Genomic DNA, 14,972 nt, shown 5'->3' on the forward strand with positions numbered 1-14,972 from the left:
CATCTCCTGAATGCCTCAGTCCTTGCTTGGCTTGCTTTCATCTCCTTTACTCTGAGGTTGGTACTGATGTCTGGGTCTTGCGTGTGACTTCTCCAGGCTCACATAGGCTCTGTGCATCCCTCCATAGGATCATTAATCTGCTTCTGCTCCTGAGGCCTGCAAACCCCACTTGTATGCTCTTATATTGACCATAGAGTAATGCTTGGTAATGAGCCTCTAGCAATGCATTGAACCATGAAAAAACTATGTGTGACTGAACAAATCTTGGAGCTGGTGGCCATTCACCCCATTCTGCTATGTCCCTATCTGACATTTGCTACTACTGGTGTCTGTCCACTTTCACAGTTCTAGTCTTTCAGCTCAAGCATTGGTAGTTCGAAGAATAGTTTTTAATGCAGGATTTTGACTCAAGGAGCCTTGAGGCTTAGGTTCCGAGCCTGTTTGGCAGGGATGGACAGCTATGTTTTGTTGTTCACAGATCGGTAACAAAATCACAGCACCCTCTTCATACAGATACTTAGTAATACTCCCTTTAATGGATTACAATACATTTTATCAACAATATAATAAACATAGAAGGATTTTAAAAATCAATATAATACCTTGACAACTACAAAACACAACAACAATAAAGTAATACACATCCTTCCCCTCACACGCGCCTCTATCATTATCAATATACGGAAGTCTTAACATGACACTTCCTGGACACGTGAGGGAAGAATACTTGTGTGGAAGGATCACCACAGATGACCCAACCATGAATGATATTGGAAACAAATGTATCACTTTTCTGACTCATATATATGATATATATGTATACATTTACACACACACACACACACACACACACACACACACATACATGAGTTGAATTTGCATTCCTACACAAGACTGAAACATTAAACAACACTAGATAAATTATCTTTGTTTTGACCTGTTAAGACGTGGTTAATGTAGCCAATGATGATTATGTAAATGTTCATCAAGTTTAGGTCTTGATTGTGCAAAGGGTCCACCGAATACCAGAATGCTGGAGGCCCTTGGTAACTCACACTGGGCATGTGCGCCTGCGCAAATTGTTCTTTTCATTTCCACCTATGTAAGACTTGTCTACAGAGTGCCCACAGTAGTGTCCTGTGTCATTGTGATTTCCTTACCTCATACATGTCCAGACTGCTCCCTGGTGCTTGGTGGCCAGGTTGCGAGCCTCTGTTCCGGTTGTACCACCTCCTCAAGGGATTTGAAGATCAGAAAAGTCACAGTCATCACAGCTATCACAGATAAGGCCAGTTCATCCTCATGAGGCTCATGAGCTATTCTGTCTGGTGGCATCCTGAACACCAGATTCATCAATAAAAACAATGCCCATGCCAACCCTGGAGCAATATGTAATTGTACTCCCGGGGGTTGAACCTGCCGTTCCTTAGGTTAAGGCCAATCATTTGTGAGAGTTAACCTTTGCAGCATCTGTTTCCTCATCAGTACAGCACAGGTCATCATCAAACCTAACTCCCACTTAGAGGTTACAGATAAGTAGAAGCATTCACATAAAGCAAGCTTTGATTACATACTGGCAGTGATGGTGTGAGGATGGCAGCCATATTTATGATGGCTGCCAGGCAGCAATAGAGAATTATATCGGCTAGAGAAACTTCTTTTGTGATACAATGTAATTGGCAATGTTTCTTTAAGCTGCCTGTTTGCCTGGTCCCTCCCTTGGCCCTCAGCTCCCACCAGGGTTGAGCCTGATACTTTTTATAGTTTTAAGTGTTCCTTTCATCTTAGTTAATAGTAACATTTAAATTTTCTCACCGTTCAAATCTTGTTCCCACTGATACCCTGCAGATTTGTATACGTGGCTTTAAATACGTGACACTAATAAAGTCATTTTGCATCAGTAGAGAATAAATATCTAAACTTTATCGCCTCACTATTTGTGAATGAAATGCTTCCTCTCACTCTCCAAGAGGCTCCGTTCCCAGAACTGAGCTGCTGTGATGATTTCGTCAGTAACACACAAATCCTATATTAATCTCTCAGCACTTTTTTGGGGGGTTAAGTGCATTTTTATGCTTGGCAGGATTAGGGTAGTCTAGGAAAATTAGTTTTCTTTTCTTATTGCCTTTCCTGTTTAATTTGTAACCAGTTAAAGCTTCAACTCCACTGTGTGACGGATGATTGATCCCAGTAAAACAGCAAGGGGAAGGGATAATTGGCAGGCTTTGGTTAAGCAGTGAAGTCTTCCTGCACCTTTCAGAGGCCTCAAAGGCAGCCTCGTTATTAAAACGTCCACACAAGCAAAGTTCTGCATGTGTATGGAATTTAATTACCAACTAGGCCGCACTAGGCCAGGGTTTCATTTTGATGGCGGATGCTCAGGGTTTGTGAAGTAATCCATGTGATCGCTGACCCCTTCCAACCACACAGGTGCTTGCACCGAGATGAACATTTATAGTTATAAAACTCTATCCAAGTCACTCAGAATAGGAAGCATCAGCACAGAGCATACTCAGTATAACAGTCATTCCTGAAAACTTAGCCCGAATTGATGTATTTTGGCAGTAAAGGCATTTTTTTTATGCAGGAGAGTAACATGAGAATAAATTATTTCCTAAGGATGCTGGAATCAGATTTTATGACCATTTGGATGCTTCCTATTTTATTCATGCATATTTTTATATTTGTATTTATATTTATTTCTATTTTTAGGACAAATCATTAGCAAGATAGAGTGATGTAGGAATTGTACTTTTTCTATCACTCTTTTAGTCAGTCACTGTAAATCCTTTCCATAAGCACGTTGAGTATATCTAATGTGTTTTCTGACTGACCTTGGTGGTGTTCACTTTTGTGACGTCCAGGCAAGATATGGTCACATAAGATGTAACACGACCGTCATGACTGTCTAATGGAACATAAGCACCCGCCACTCAATGCTCCAAAACCTTGGCAGATAGGACAGCATCAACATGGTCCTTGAACTAGACACTCATGGATATAATGTACAACCGTAAGATGCTTAAACATTTGCTGGATAGCCTCTATGTAAACTATCTGAGCTAGAGATTAATGGGTAAGAGCCACCTCTGGCCCGGAGGAATAATGCTCATTCCATTATGAAAGGTAGATCGATATATTATCTTCTGCAAGGGTTGGTATGTTCAGAGTCCAAGATTCCAGGTGCAAATCAGATAGCCAAATGTTTAAATTAAATGATTATCTTGAAACAGGTTCATCTCCACCAGATCACATGTTGAGGCAGAGAATGTCCTTCAAGAATCTTAGGACTTGTTTTGGCCCCAAAGGGAATCAGGACAGACAGCAGAGCCTCCTTAGGCAGAGCGTGAAGTAATACGCCAGCTTCCTCACAGGAGAAGTCAGCTGCATCCTCAGCGAGGATGGTATAAATTGCCATGCCATTATCAGCATCCTCTTCTGTCCCTAAAACCAGAGGAAACGCACGAGCACCATGAAAAGCCTGCTATCAAGGGATTTCATATTCACGACAGTGTTCCGAAGGCAAACACACGCCTTTTAAAAGGGGACTGGGAACTGTTTTGCAAAGAAATTACAGAACCCAGAGACTTAAGCTGGCAGAATCACTGACAGGGTAAATGATATTATAATGACGAGACATTATTATCGACTACACGATAATGCTGGAGCAAAGGCATTCTCTGTGGGAACAGTACTTATTGAGGACAAACATTCCAAATTTAGAATAAACGTAATGACAGTGACTGCCATAACTATGCGTCTCTGTCTCTCCGTGTGTGTGTGTGTGTGTGTGTGTGTGTGTGTGTGTGTGTGTGTGTATAACTGCTTGGTGTCTGGATCTCTTAGAAGATGCAGTGCTATGGCTTCCTAGAATGTCTAACTTAGGCGGAAGAAACATAAACGAACACTGGCTGGTTAAGTAGAAAAGATTTCATTAAGAAAGGATTCTGGGCAGATCACCAAACTGTGAGGAGTCCTGCAGACTGTGCCCTCAGGACCTTTGGGTCTAGACTTGTAGTAGCAAGCATTCATCTGCCCTGATAAGGGATCTGCCCTTGAGTGGGAACCCCTCAGCTTGCTGCTCCTGGTTCTTGGAAGCCTCTACTGACACCAGTGCCAGCGAGATGGACTCCTCCCACAGCTCGCCCTGTCAGATGTTCATTTCCAAGCCAGAGAGTCAGTAACCTGTAGCTGATTGGGAAAACCTAACCCAGGTGCCCATATTCCAATTGAAAAGGGATTTGGAAGGTGGGGTTTTCTGAATTCTGCCCTGATGGACCTTGTTCTAGAAGGCTGTTATTTTTCCAGATAGGATTAAAGTAACTTGAAAGGAGCTGGGTAGCTTAAAACTGTGCTAGGTATGCATGAGGTGGGACACATTGAGAGAAAACCAATCTCTTGGCCTAGTACGTTTTTGACCCCGAACAATAATGGTGGTAGTAGCTTTGTTGATGATGCCACCAAGATTAGCTGAATGCTAGCATGTGTTGTGGTTTTTAATTCTTAAAATACTTTGAATCATCCTACGAGGTGAGTGATGTGATTATCTTACTTTATTAGTGAAAAACCTGAAGCCCAAACTGTCCACACAGCCAACAGGAGACAGGGCTGCAATTCGCACTAAGGTGGCCTCACGCAGGATCTCCTTCACTGTTGATAGAGAGTTTCCTACATTTCTTGGTGTCGGTGCTACAGCGCTCTGTCTCTGTGGGTGTCAGACATGTGCAGCTCTCACGTGTGAAGAGAAAGGAAAGACAACCATGGAGAAAATTATCTCAGCATCGACTAGGTCCTCTTGTTTGGAAAAATAAACAGCGGCAAGTAAGAGAACTACCACAGCCCCTCGTCCTTTGAAGGGCATGCTTTAGGCCCCTACACCCATGCAGGAGCAGCTTTCGGACCTGTTGTCTTGTTTAATCTTATCTCAATGCTGAGACAGCGGCCATGAATGTGTCTGCTTTCCACATAAAAAGAACCTCAGAAGGGTTATGTTTATAGTCAAGGTCACAGCGCTCATAAACGGTAAAAGCTTAGCTTTGAGTGCAAATCCCATATTCTCAAGCACCCCTGTTACAATGCCCAACAAAGCGCGGTTCAGCCTAGTGCGACAAGACCCCAGTGCAACAGGTCAGCAAGCATGAGTACTATGCAGCCTGTGGAGAAGGGCTGGCTCCTTCTGACGTGTGGCCGTGCCCGTGTGTCCCACCATACCGTTGTCAGCCATGCATCTCAGAATCTCTTCGTTACCCAGGAGCACAGGTAGCCTGTTGGAACTTCATCTCCATCACTTTAATTTTTGTAGCCATGGTTACATTTAGCCAACCTCACGAGAGCTCTGCTTTCCACACTGAGGCCAGGTACATTGGGCAAAACTCAGAACAACAACTTAAAAACCCAGAACTAAACACAACTCATGTCATTGAACATTTATAATAAATCAAACTAAATACCCTGGAGTGAGGGCATCCTTGCCCTCAAAGAGATTTAGAAAAAAAAAATTTAAGGGACGTCTGCCTGTACGTGACTGTCAAATATTTCACCTTTCTCCCCACTCCCCTTGATTCGTGGCCTGAGACAGAATGAAATGAGCAAGTTTGCCTTTGTCCAGCTCTCCCTGTGTGATTTCTTCAAAAACCCGCCCATCTACACCCTTCATTTTGGAATTTGGAAAATATGTGCATATTTGTATTAATTCTCTCAGGGTGTGTTTAGCTTGGCTTTAGGCTTATCAAGTTTGATCTCCAACAGCAGAGATCGAAAATTCCTTGGAAGCACTGAGCCCCAAACCAGAGGATCTCGCCCCAAGGGGGACATTTGGTAATGTCTGGAGAGTGGATCAGGAGGGTTCTGCTGGCATCTAGTGGGTGGAAGTCACAAATGACGCTGTCCTTTCTGCAGCACACTATGCAGCCTGCACCCACAAAGGAACGGTAGCTGGCACACGTAGACAGGGGACAGCAATACTTTGGGAGTGTCTCTGGTTGCTTTCTTGTACTGCATGCCTGGCATTAGACACATTTCCAGATCTGAATTTGGTGCAACTGGAGAATGACACCCTTAGCTCATTTTTTAAGCTCTGTCTGCCGAAACTGGGGGGTTTAAAGCTGTAGATGCACTTAATCTTGTTCACAACCTCACGCTGTACCGGTACAAATACTCAGAGCTCCTGGCTTGTCTATATTTTATCAATGTGTGAGTGTCTCCAGTGAAAGACAGCTGTCACTCCTGATCCCACCTTCCCCCTTTTCCTTTGCCATTTATGTTCCTCCAGATAACCCACAATCTGGAAGAGTTTATGACCAGCTATATGGTTTTCAAAACATATAAATTAAGGTCAACTGCAAGGCAGACCTCGTCGCTAAACCCAATGATGCACGCATCTTTCCTTTGTGTTCACAAATTTGAGGGATAGTTTTCTTCCCTTGGGAAAGTCTCTTCGCAGTCATCGTGTAATTCGGTTCTGAAAGGTGTCCTGACGCACTCCCTCGGCCACAAACTGATTCCAGCCTCTTGACGAACTGCAGAGCATCACCGAAATAGTATTTCCACCCCCAGCAGCACTGCCTGCCGGTACGGCCAGAGGTTGATGAAATTCAAGCACTATTGACTGGCTACTAAGTTCGGGTCATTAGGTCAGGCTGCCGGGGAATATAATGTACAAAACAAGTACCCTTTGCTAAGTAACCAGGATGTAGTTAGAGGTGGTAAGAGATGCTCGTAATGATCTGCTGCTAGAAGAGACGTCCGCAAGACACAGGGCTTTGATGGTGTCTGGAGCACCTCACTTGCAGAGCCCACCTCTAGCTGTGTATTGAACCTCACATTATTAAACATGACTGTGGGGTCCCATGTTCACCGTTAGACAAGCTGGTCACCTTCCGGGTACTGTGCCTCTGGAGAACTTGGTACATAACAAGTCGTACCTCATAGCCCGCCTGTGTTTCTCATTCTGAAGTTCCTTGAGACTCTGAAGTACCTTGTGTGTGCACGGTTTCAGTGAGATTCAGGACATTACTTATTCTTGCTCTTAAACCCATATCTGTTTCAAATGTGACCCGAGATTTCAGATTTCCCTACCAACTGCTACCATAGGAATTCAACTAAAAGCTTGTATTTAGTCTTCCTGTTGTTTGGCTTTTACCTCTTCTGAGGGTTGCATGACTCCCTCTTTCCACCCCTACAACCCTCCACCCCGGACCACGGGCGATTTTGTGGCCTTTCCTATGGGTGAGGTGCCAGAGTAGGAATATTTACGGTTTAGAATCAAGTACACGTGAGTTTGAATCCAAGCTATAATCTTCCTTTTCCTGTGTGGCTAGCTTTTCTAACTTTCCAGAACTTTTATTTTCTTGTCAGTATAAACCAAATAGTGATTTGGAGAACTGAGGTGGTGTCTTAGAGTTTCTGTTGGCTGTGATAAGACACCATGACCAAAAGCAAACTGGGAAGGAAAGGTTTGTTTTGTTTACATTTCCGGGGAATAGTCCATCATTGATGGAAGTCAGGGCGGGGAACTCAAGCAGAGCAGGGGTTGATGCATTCCTGCTGCTTACTGGCTTGCTTTCCCATGGCTGCCATTTTTATAGCACCCAGAACTACCAGCCCAAGAGTGGCACCTCCAACCATTGGCTGGGCATGCATTTAAAAAACACCCTACAGGTCTGCATACATCCTGATCTTAGGAAGCGATTTCTCCACAGATTCTCTCCTCTCAGAGGACTGTTGCATTTGCATCGAGCTGACCTAAGGTGGAGCAGCCACAGGTAGTCTCAGGGAGTCTTCTCCTTCCTAGGTTGTGTCAGGGGCAATTGCATTAGGAAGCAACCTCACTCTTATCTCAGTGGGTGTCTTCCTATTTACCAGTGAACCTCTCTCCTCCACTTCTTCCCCTGGGTTTTCTGACCTCTAACAGCACACATTTCTGCTGATCTTGTGGTAAGGTGCGTTCATACGAACATTTAACTACCCCTGGCTCGTTCTTTGTTTTTGCTGCAATAAAGCGGGTTTTCGGTTCCTCTTTCTTACCAGTCTCTTACGTGGAGACGATGCAGTCCACTCACATCCCAGTTACTTCTCTGCTCCTGTGTCCCACGCGCGACCTCTCGCCGGCAAGAAACACGCGGGGACATAGAAATCCTTGCTGTGACCAAACTTTTATTTTAATCTTAAGGAGAAGCCTCGGTGCGCCAACATGGTGCGCTTATATACACCCTAGCGCGGCGCATCCACACCTGATTGGTTGCTTACCCATGATCTCATAAGGCACGTCCCGGAGTGGGCAAAGACCTGGCACGAAGGCACTCTTGCACATGCGCACACAGATAACTTCCTGAAAGGGAGTCGGGTGGCGCGGCGAAGGCTAGCGCCATCTTGTAATGGTGGAGGCTATCCTGGCCTTCCACGTGGGGCGCAGTGGAAGCCAGCGCCATCTAGTGGTGGCGAATGTTATTGTGGCCCTCTACACTCCTGGGCTTTTATTTACATGTGCGGATACAGAAAAGAGCATCGTATTCTTCCTTATGTTTCAAACTGAAATTTTCAGTGTGGTTTAGTGCTAATCTCTTTCTCTGCATGTGTACCTACTGAAGGCTGTTCTCTGATCACCCCTGACTGAGCCTCCTGGGCATTCCCGGAGAACCTTTATACATGAGGTCATATGTCAGCAAGTTACAGTGCTACGAGAAGTTAGGAAATGATCAAGCGTTGAGTTCTTTGAAACAGCGTGTGGATTTCTGGTGGATTTCATTTTAACTAAAACGCCCTACCAAAAAAAAAGGACCACCCCTCTGACAAAACAGCATTGTCTGTTTCCTAAGTGCTTGGCTCAGCAATGTCATTTGTGTATAAGAAATACAGATATGCCTAAAATGTAAATGATAAACGCTGTGTTTGCAGCAGTCGGCTTAAGAGACAGACACCAGGAATCCATTTGAAAGCCCCATGTGCCTCTTCCCTTCCCTGTGCATGGCCCTTCCTTGACTAGAAATGGCATCTAAAGGGTTGAATTGCTAAGTGATGCTAAGTCAAGATTTCAAGCTTCCCTGGTATTGAATTGTTTCAGCCAAGAGTTGCCAGTTTGGGTTGAAGGAAGACAAATTTTAGCCACTTATTTTTTTTTCTCAGTATGAAATGATTGACATTTTATTTAAAAATAATTTGGGGTGACTGTGCCTCTTGTTTCTTATAGATTTAAAAATAAGTGTTCATAGTCTGTTCTGACTTTTTCACTCCTGTCCAAGTGCTGGCCCAAAAAGCAACCAAGTTGGGCAGACTCCTGAAACCACCAGGCCCAGGAGTGGCCCAGAAAGCCTTGGCAAAGGGAACATTTAGTTCCTTGTTCTCTTGTTGCTTTGCACAGACCTCTCAGACAAGTCATGCAGTTTATTTAAGTATTCTTCCTCTACAAGAAGGAGAATTCAGTATTTTTTTTAAGGATTAAATTTAGAGACACAGGAGAGATGAAGTGGAGGGAATAGTGAATAGGGAAATTGCTAGAGGAGAAGGAGCACCCAGGAACTCAGAAGGATGAGCAGGAAGATGTCTGTGGGACCTGGACAGTTGACTTGGCAAATAAAAGGCACACATGCAGCCGTCAACAGGACCTGCTCTTGCAGAGGACTTGACTTTGGCTCCCAGCTACCTACACTTGGGCAGCTTTCAAAAACCTGTACACCAGCTCTGAGGCATCCAACCCCTCTGGCCTCTGTGGGACTCCTACATTCACGTGTACAACCCATACCAGATGCACACAATATACAACACCAAAAGTAAAATAAATTGCTTTTAAATACATGCTCTTTTAGAGAAAAAGATTATTGTCCCACTTTCAGATTACAGGAAGGAGAAGGGGGAGCCACTGATGCATGGATGGATGGGTGGATGGATGGATGGATGGATGGATGGATGGATAGATGGATGGATGAATGGGCGGATGGACAGGGAATGGGTGGCTGGCTGGCTGGCTGGACAGGGAATGGATGGATGGATGGATGGGTGAATGGGTGAGTGAGTAAGTGGGTGGGTGGGTGGATGGATGGATAGATTGTTGGATGAATAGGTGGATGGATGAATGGATGAATGTGTGAATGGGTGGGTGGATAGGTGAGTGAGTGGATGGGTGGATAGATGGATGGATCAATGGATGGGTAGATGGTGGGCAGGTGAATGGGATGGTTGGATGGGTAGATGGGTGGGTGGATAGGATGGTTGGATGGATGGAGGGATGGATAAGTACATGGTTGGATGGATGGATGGATGGATGGATGGATGATTGGTTGGATGGATGGAGGGATGGATAAATACATGGATGGATGGATGGATGGATGGAGGGATGGATAAATACATGGATGGATGGATGGATAAATACATGGATGGATGGATGGATGATTGGTTGGATGGATGGATGGATGGATGGATGGATGATTGGTTGGATGGATGGATGGATGGATGGATGGATGATTGGTTGGATGGATGGATGGATGGATGGATGGATGGATGGATGGATGGATGATTGGTTGGATGGATGGATGGATGGATGGATGGATGGATGGATGATTGGTTGGATGGATGGATGGATGGATGGATGGATGGATGATTGGTTGAATGGGTGGATGGATGGATGGATGGATGGATGATTGGTTGAATGGATGGATGGGTAAGCAGATGGGATGGTTGGGTGGGTGGATGGGTGGATGGATGGATAGGAGGGAGTCATAAACAGAGGGTGTTACTGACCTGTTAAAACTTTGTCTGTAGGATTATGGATATCCTTTTGCAGACAGAAAACATTTATTTTTATCTATGAAACAAGTTGGGGCGAGCTCAGCTGCTCTACAAAGTCAGCCTCATTGTCCTCCTACTTCAATGATATTTTGTTTTTTCTCATGAAGGAAACAGCTAGAATTTTGAGAAAGAAGCATTTTAATTTTTAAAAGCTGTCGTTTATCAGAATTTTCATCTAAATAAGTCTCAACTCTGTGAAACTATAAACACGTATTCCAGAATATATTCCTAACACTGTGTTTTGGTAAAAACTGGGTTAGAAATGACATGAACTTTTCAGAGTAGGCCGAGAACACCAGATTTCCAGCATGTCTCTTAGAGCTTAAACACTAAAAGCCAGATTTGCAACTTGCTGTTGGGTCTCTAACTTTTAGTTTCCTGATCCAGATGTTTAATTATTCTCTTTCTCATTGAACATAACAGATCATTACTTTTAACTGGAAAATTAACTGTAGGTCTGGGATCTCTATACACAATATAGTTTCTTGCCCACTAACTTTTTAAGGGGGCATTTAAATTCTTCTGCGCGCTAGGTCAAGTTACATCCCAGCCAGTTTCATTAGGTAAGAGATCGCTCCTGCTCCAAGATGGAAACAGCTCTGTCCAAGACCATGCATTTGAAGGAATACTTTACTGACAAAAGTTCAGAACCACCAAAGGTTTTGAAACAAAAAATACTTTTATGAATTTGGCATGGAATAACGAGGAACTTGATGAAGGCCATCATTTCCCAAAATACTGCAAATAGGCCCGGAGAAATTATTCGGCAAAGCCAATTGATTCACTGATATCTATCTGACCATTGCGAATGGTGTCAAGAACATTCATGATCAAGTGAACATCATATGTATGGAGATGTGGAAAGCCGTTATCTGATATCTAGGATATACGCAGAGATGATTTGGACACTAAAAATATAGCCTATGTGCATACCTTAGCTGGGTTGGGGAAACAAGAGAACCAGGGCGGTCATGCAGGAGAGTGTTTGCTGTTTCTAATAACTGTGGAGTGGTTCTGGCAAACAGGCAAGATTTTACCCAGTGTCAGAGGAGAGGGACCTGAGAGAGCACTGCTTTTTGCCACCCTCCCTGTTTGTCCTCGGACTTCCATACTTATCCTATTATAGGCTATTGCTACTGCTCCACCACCAGGCCTCATAACTGCCCCTCACTCAGGGATGCCTACAGCCTGCTCCTCAGACTCTCTTTCTTGTTTTACCACCTTCAGCCCCGACTGGAATGCGGCCCCGAGGGTCCCTGCTCTTCTCTCCCAGGCTGTCAGGTGTCATCAGCTGTGGTTGTCCTGATGGCTTAAATACACCTGCCTCAATCCCGTCAGTCTCTCCCTTCCTTCCTCCCCTTCTCATAAATTATTAATTTGTGATATTTATTGATTGGTTGTCTCACATTCCTAGCAATCAACTCGCCCACATTATCTTCTGACCTGCTATATTCTTAGCACCTAGAATGGTACGTGATTTGTAACCAATCTTCATAAATATTTGTCTAGAAGAATTCTTGTGCGAGTGACAGGCACAGAGCCTTAAAATTGAGAAGGAACTCAAGGAACACTAACTGAACTTTGTTAGAAGAGAGGGGAAGGGAAATAAAGTAAACTGAAAGTGGGTTGGCTCAAGCGGGCTGGGTCAGATCTTAGCTTGGATTTTATCAAATATAAAAAAAAATTCTTTTTCTTGGATGTCATGTGTCCACCCAGTGCCTTTTCCTAGCCAAACATGGTTCCTTCCATGGCGTTTCAGGCTCACCACTGCCTTTCCTACTTTTGTTTGCAGCATTAAGGCATTCTGAAAATTTGCTCACAAATATTCTGCAGCATCCTGGGACTTCTTAGGGATACGAGACCACCCTGCCCTATCAAGTCCTAAAAATGGAGCCCAGAATGTAGTAGCCCCTCTTCTGCTACAGCTAACCTTCAGACTCCCTGAGTTCGAGGTGGTTTTTGAAAAGGGAACGCCCTCCCTTCTGGGGAAGGCAAGTCCTAGAGGGTGGAGGGACTTGACAGATAGAGAGAAAGGTGAATTTTTCACTGACTGCTGAGCGATCACACAAGCCCAAGTGCTCACCCTGCCCCTCCTCCTCCCCTCCCCATCTCACTCAGCTGTCTTTTCCTGCCACTTTGTTGCAGCCCCGCTTGTAAAAGCATGGAAGCCATTTACTCCTTTTGGAGCAAGCCACTCTACAGATAGCTTACATAATTAATGTGCCCCAGAAAGGCATTTAAATTAATTATGAAATTGGCCCCCAAGCTGGAATCCTTGCCAGCAAGTGCCTAAGGTGTTCTCAGCTGGACTCTGCCAATCCCAGGTTCTTCTTTTATTTCTTTTTTACCCTCACCATTAAGATGTTGCAACCTCTGTCAATTCACTTAATGCCCCTCTAAAGTACCTATAAGATATATTATTGATCTGTATTTTACTCATACATCCCACTCCGGGATCTCAGGAATCCTTACTACAGCTGCTCTGGGGTCATTGTGGGAAATGCGAGTGAGGCCTTTGAGATCTTCCACAGAAAATCACTAGACAGAATGTGGTTCCTTACCTTTCCCCTCACATTTCAGAACAGATACGTCATAGTCCCGATCACTGCTAAGTCACACATCTTTTAGAATTGAAGGTCGTCTAGGACAAAAATGATTCACCCTTGGAACTGGACAGAGTTAGTTTCCTGATTCAGGGGACTGATGAATCATTTCAACATTATGCCATTGCAAGGATTCCCCAAGTTGCATTCTCCTTAAGAGGCTCCCCCTTGAGGAGGAATTACAGACACCCACATCTCTCCCACTTATTTTTCTTCCTACTTTGGACAAATAAGTTTGCCCCGTTTTGTGGTTCAAAGGGAATTTACGTTCACAAGTGAACCTAGTGAGGTACTTAGACGTTCTGTTTGGTTTATTCAGTGTTCTGTGTAGGCTTGCCGTACAGTTGTGTGCACAGCTATTTTATTAATGAAGGCACGTGAAAAGTGATGTGGGTCCCCAGAGTAAGTTTTTTGTTTTTTCTGTTCTTTTTTTTTTTTGAAACGGAAACAGCTCTTTTCTTTATACCGCCTCGGGGGACCTCAGCTTCTTCGAGTCCTGTGCCAAAGTGCTTATCTCTGTAAAACTATTTTACTTTCTTAGGCAAAAGGGAATGCAGGCTGTAAAAGTCTCCCTTTTCCAAACAACCCATTATACAAGTCTCTCTCCTCCGTTTGTCAAAATCCGAAAAGCTGCAGAAATGTTCACATTACGTTTCCCAGAGGGCATCCTGTGGTTTTCTGTTGCACATCAGCATCTGGCCAGCAGATGGCGCTGCAGGTCACTGGATGGTAGACTCCTGTTGGAACCATGGCTGGGTCCGTGTCTAGCATGCACATTTTTAATTATTATTATTTTTTTTTAAGTTAGCGTACAAATGAATGGGTCTGTTATGGCGCTGTCATGTGTATGTCTCACTGCTTCCTTCTAACTTGCTTATTCTGCCGTGAACGTTTATGAACAGCCATCCGTTATGGTGGAGGAGCCAACCAATACTTGCTTGAGAGATACAGAGCATTTACTCCTGGTGGTTTACACATTTGTAACATTTGCTAGAATGCCATTATGTATCATTACCATCCTGGACATGGATCACGTGGATGGTGGAACTCACTTAATAACCCGCCCCACTAACACAAAAACATCAGCAAAACATCTCCACGTGAGTTTCATCCTGATCACCCTGTGTGTTTGTGTTGAGGAGAGGGCACGGATGGGCACTGAATAAAATACCCCCCCAAACCAGCACCAGCTGCCCACTGACACCACTTTATGTAATACTGCAATATATCATGCAGCTACACAGGGTGTAAGCTTAGCAGCGCGGATCTAAGGATGCTTTGCAGAAGTCCAGTGTCCTGAGACCCAACCCGGGCTCTACTCGTCAGAGCCTGTGCTGTAGTAAGCCCTTCATGAGAACAGTAAACAAGGTGAATCTTGAGACTCAGTGGCCGTTAAGCAACCTTTCTTCTTCTATCCCAGGCAGGGTAGCCTAGCTTGTGAAGCAATGTGCCTACGCATGGCTTGGGTTACAAAGACGTAAAGAAACGTCATGGAGGTTACACTCCAAGGGAGTGTAAAGCAGGGAGTTTAGGGAGTGGGTGGAGCATTAAAAGCTAAACATTCAGCAAGGTAAGGGCCAATAGAGG

The sequence above is a fragment of the Rattus rattus genome, chromosome 1 (genome assembly GCF_011064425.1).
Source record: "Rattus rattus isolate New Zealand chromosome 1, Rrattus_CSIRO_v1, whole genome shotgun sequence".
Lineage (NCBI taxonomy): Eukaryota > Metazoa > Chordata > Mammalia > Rodentia > Muridae > Rattus > Rattus rattus.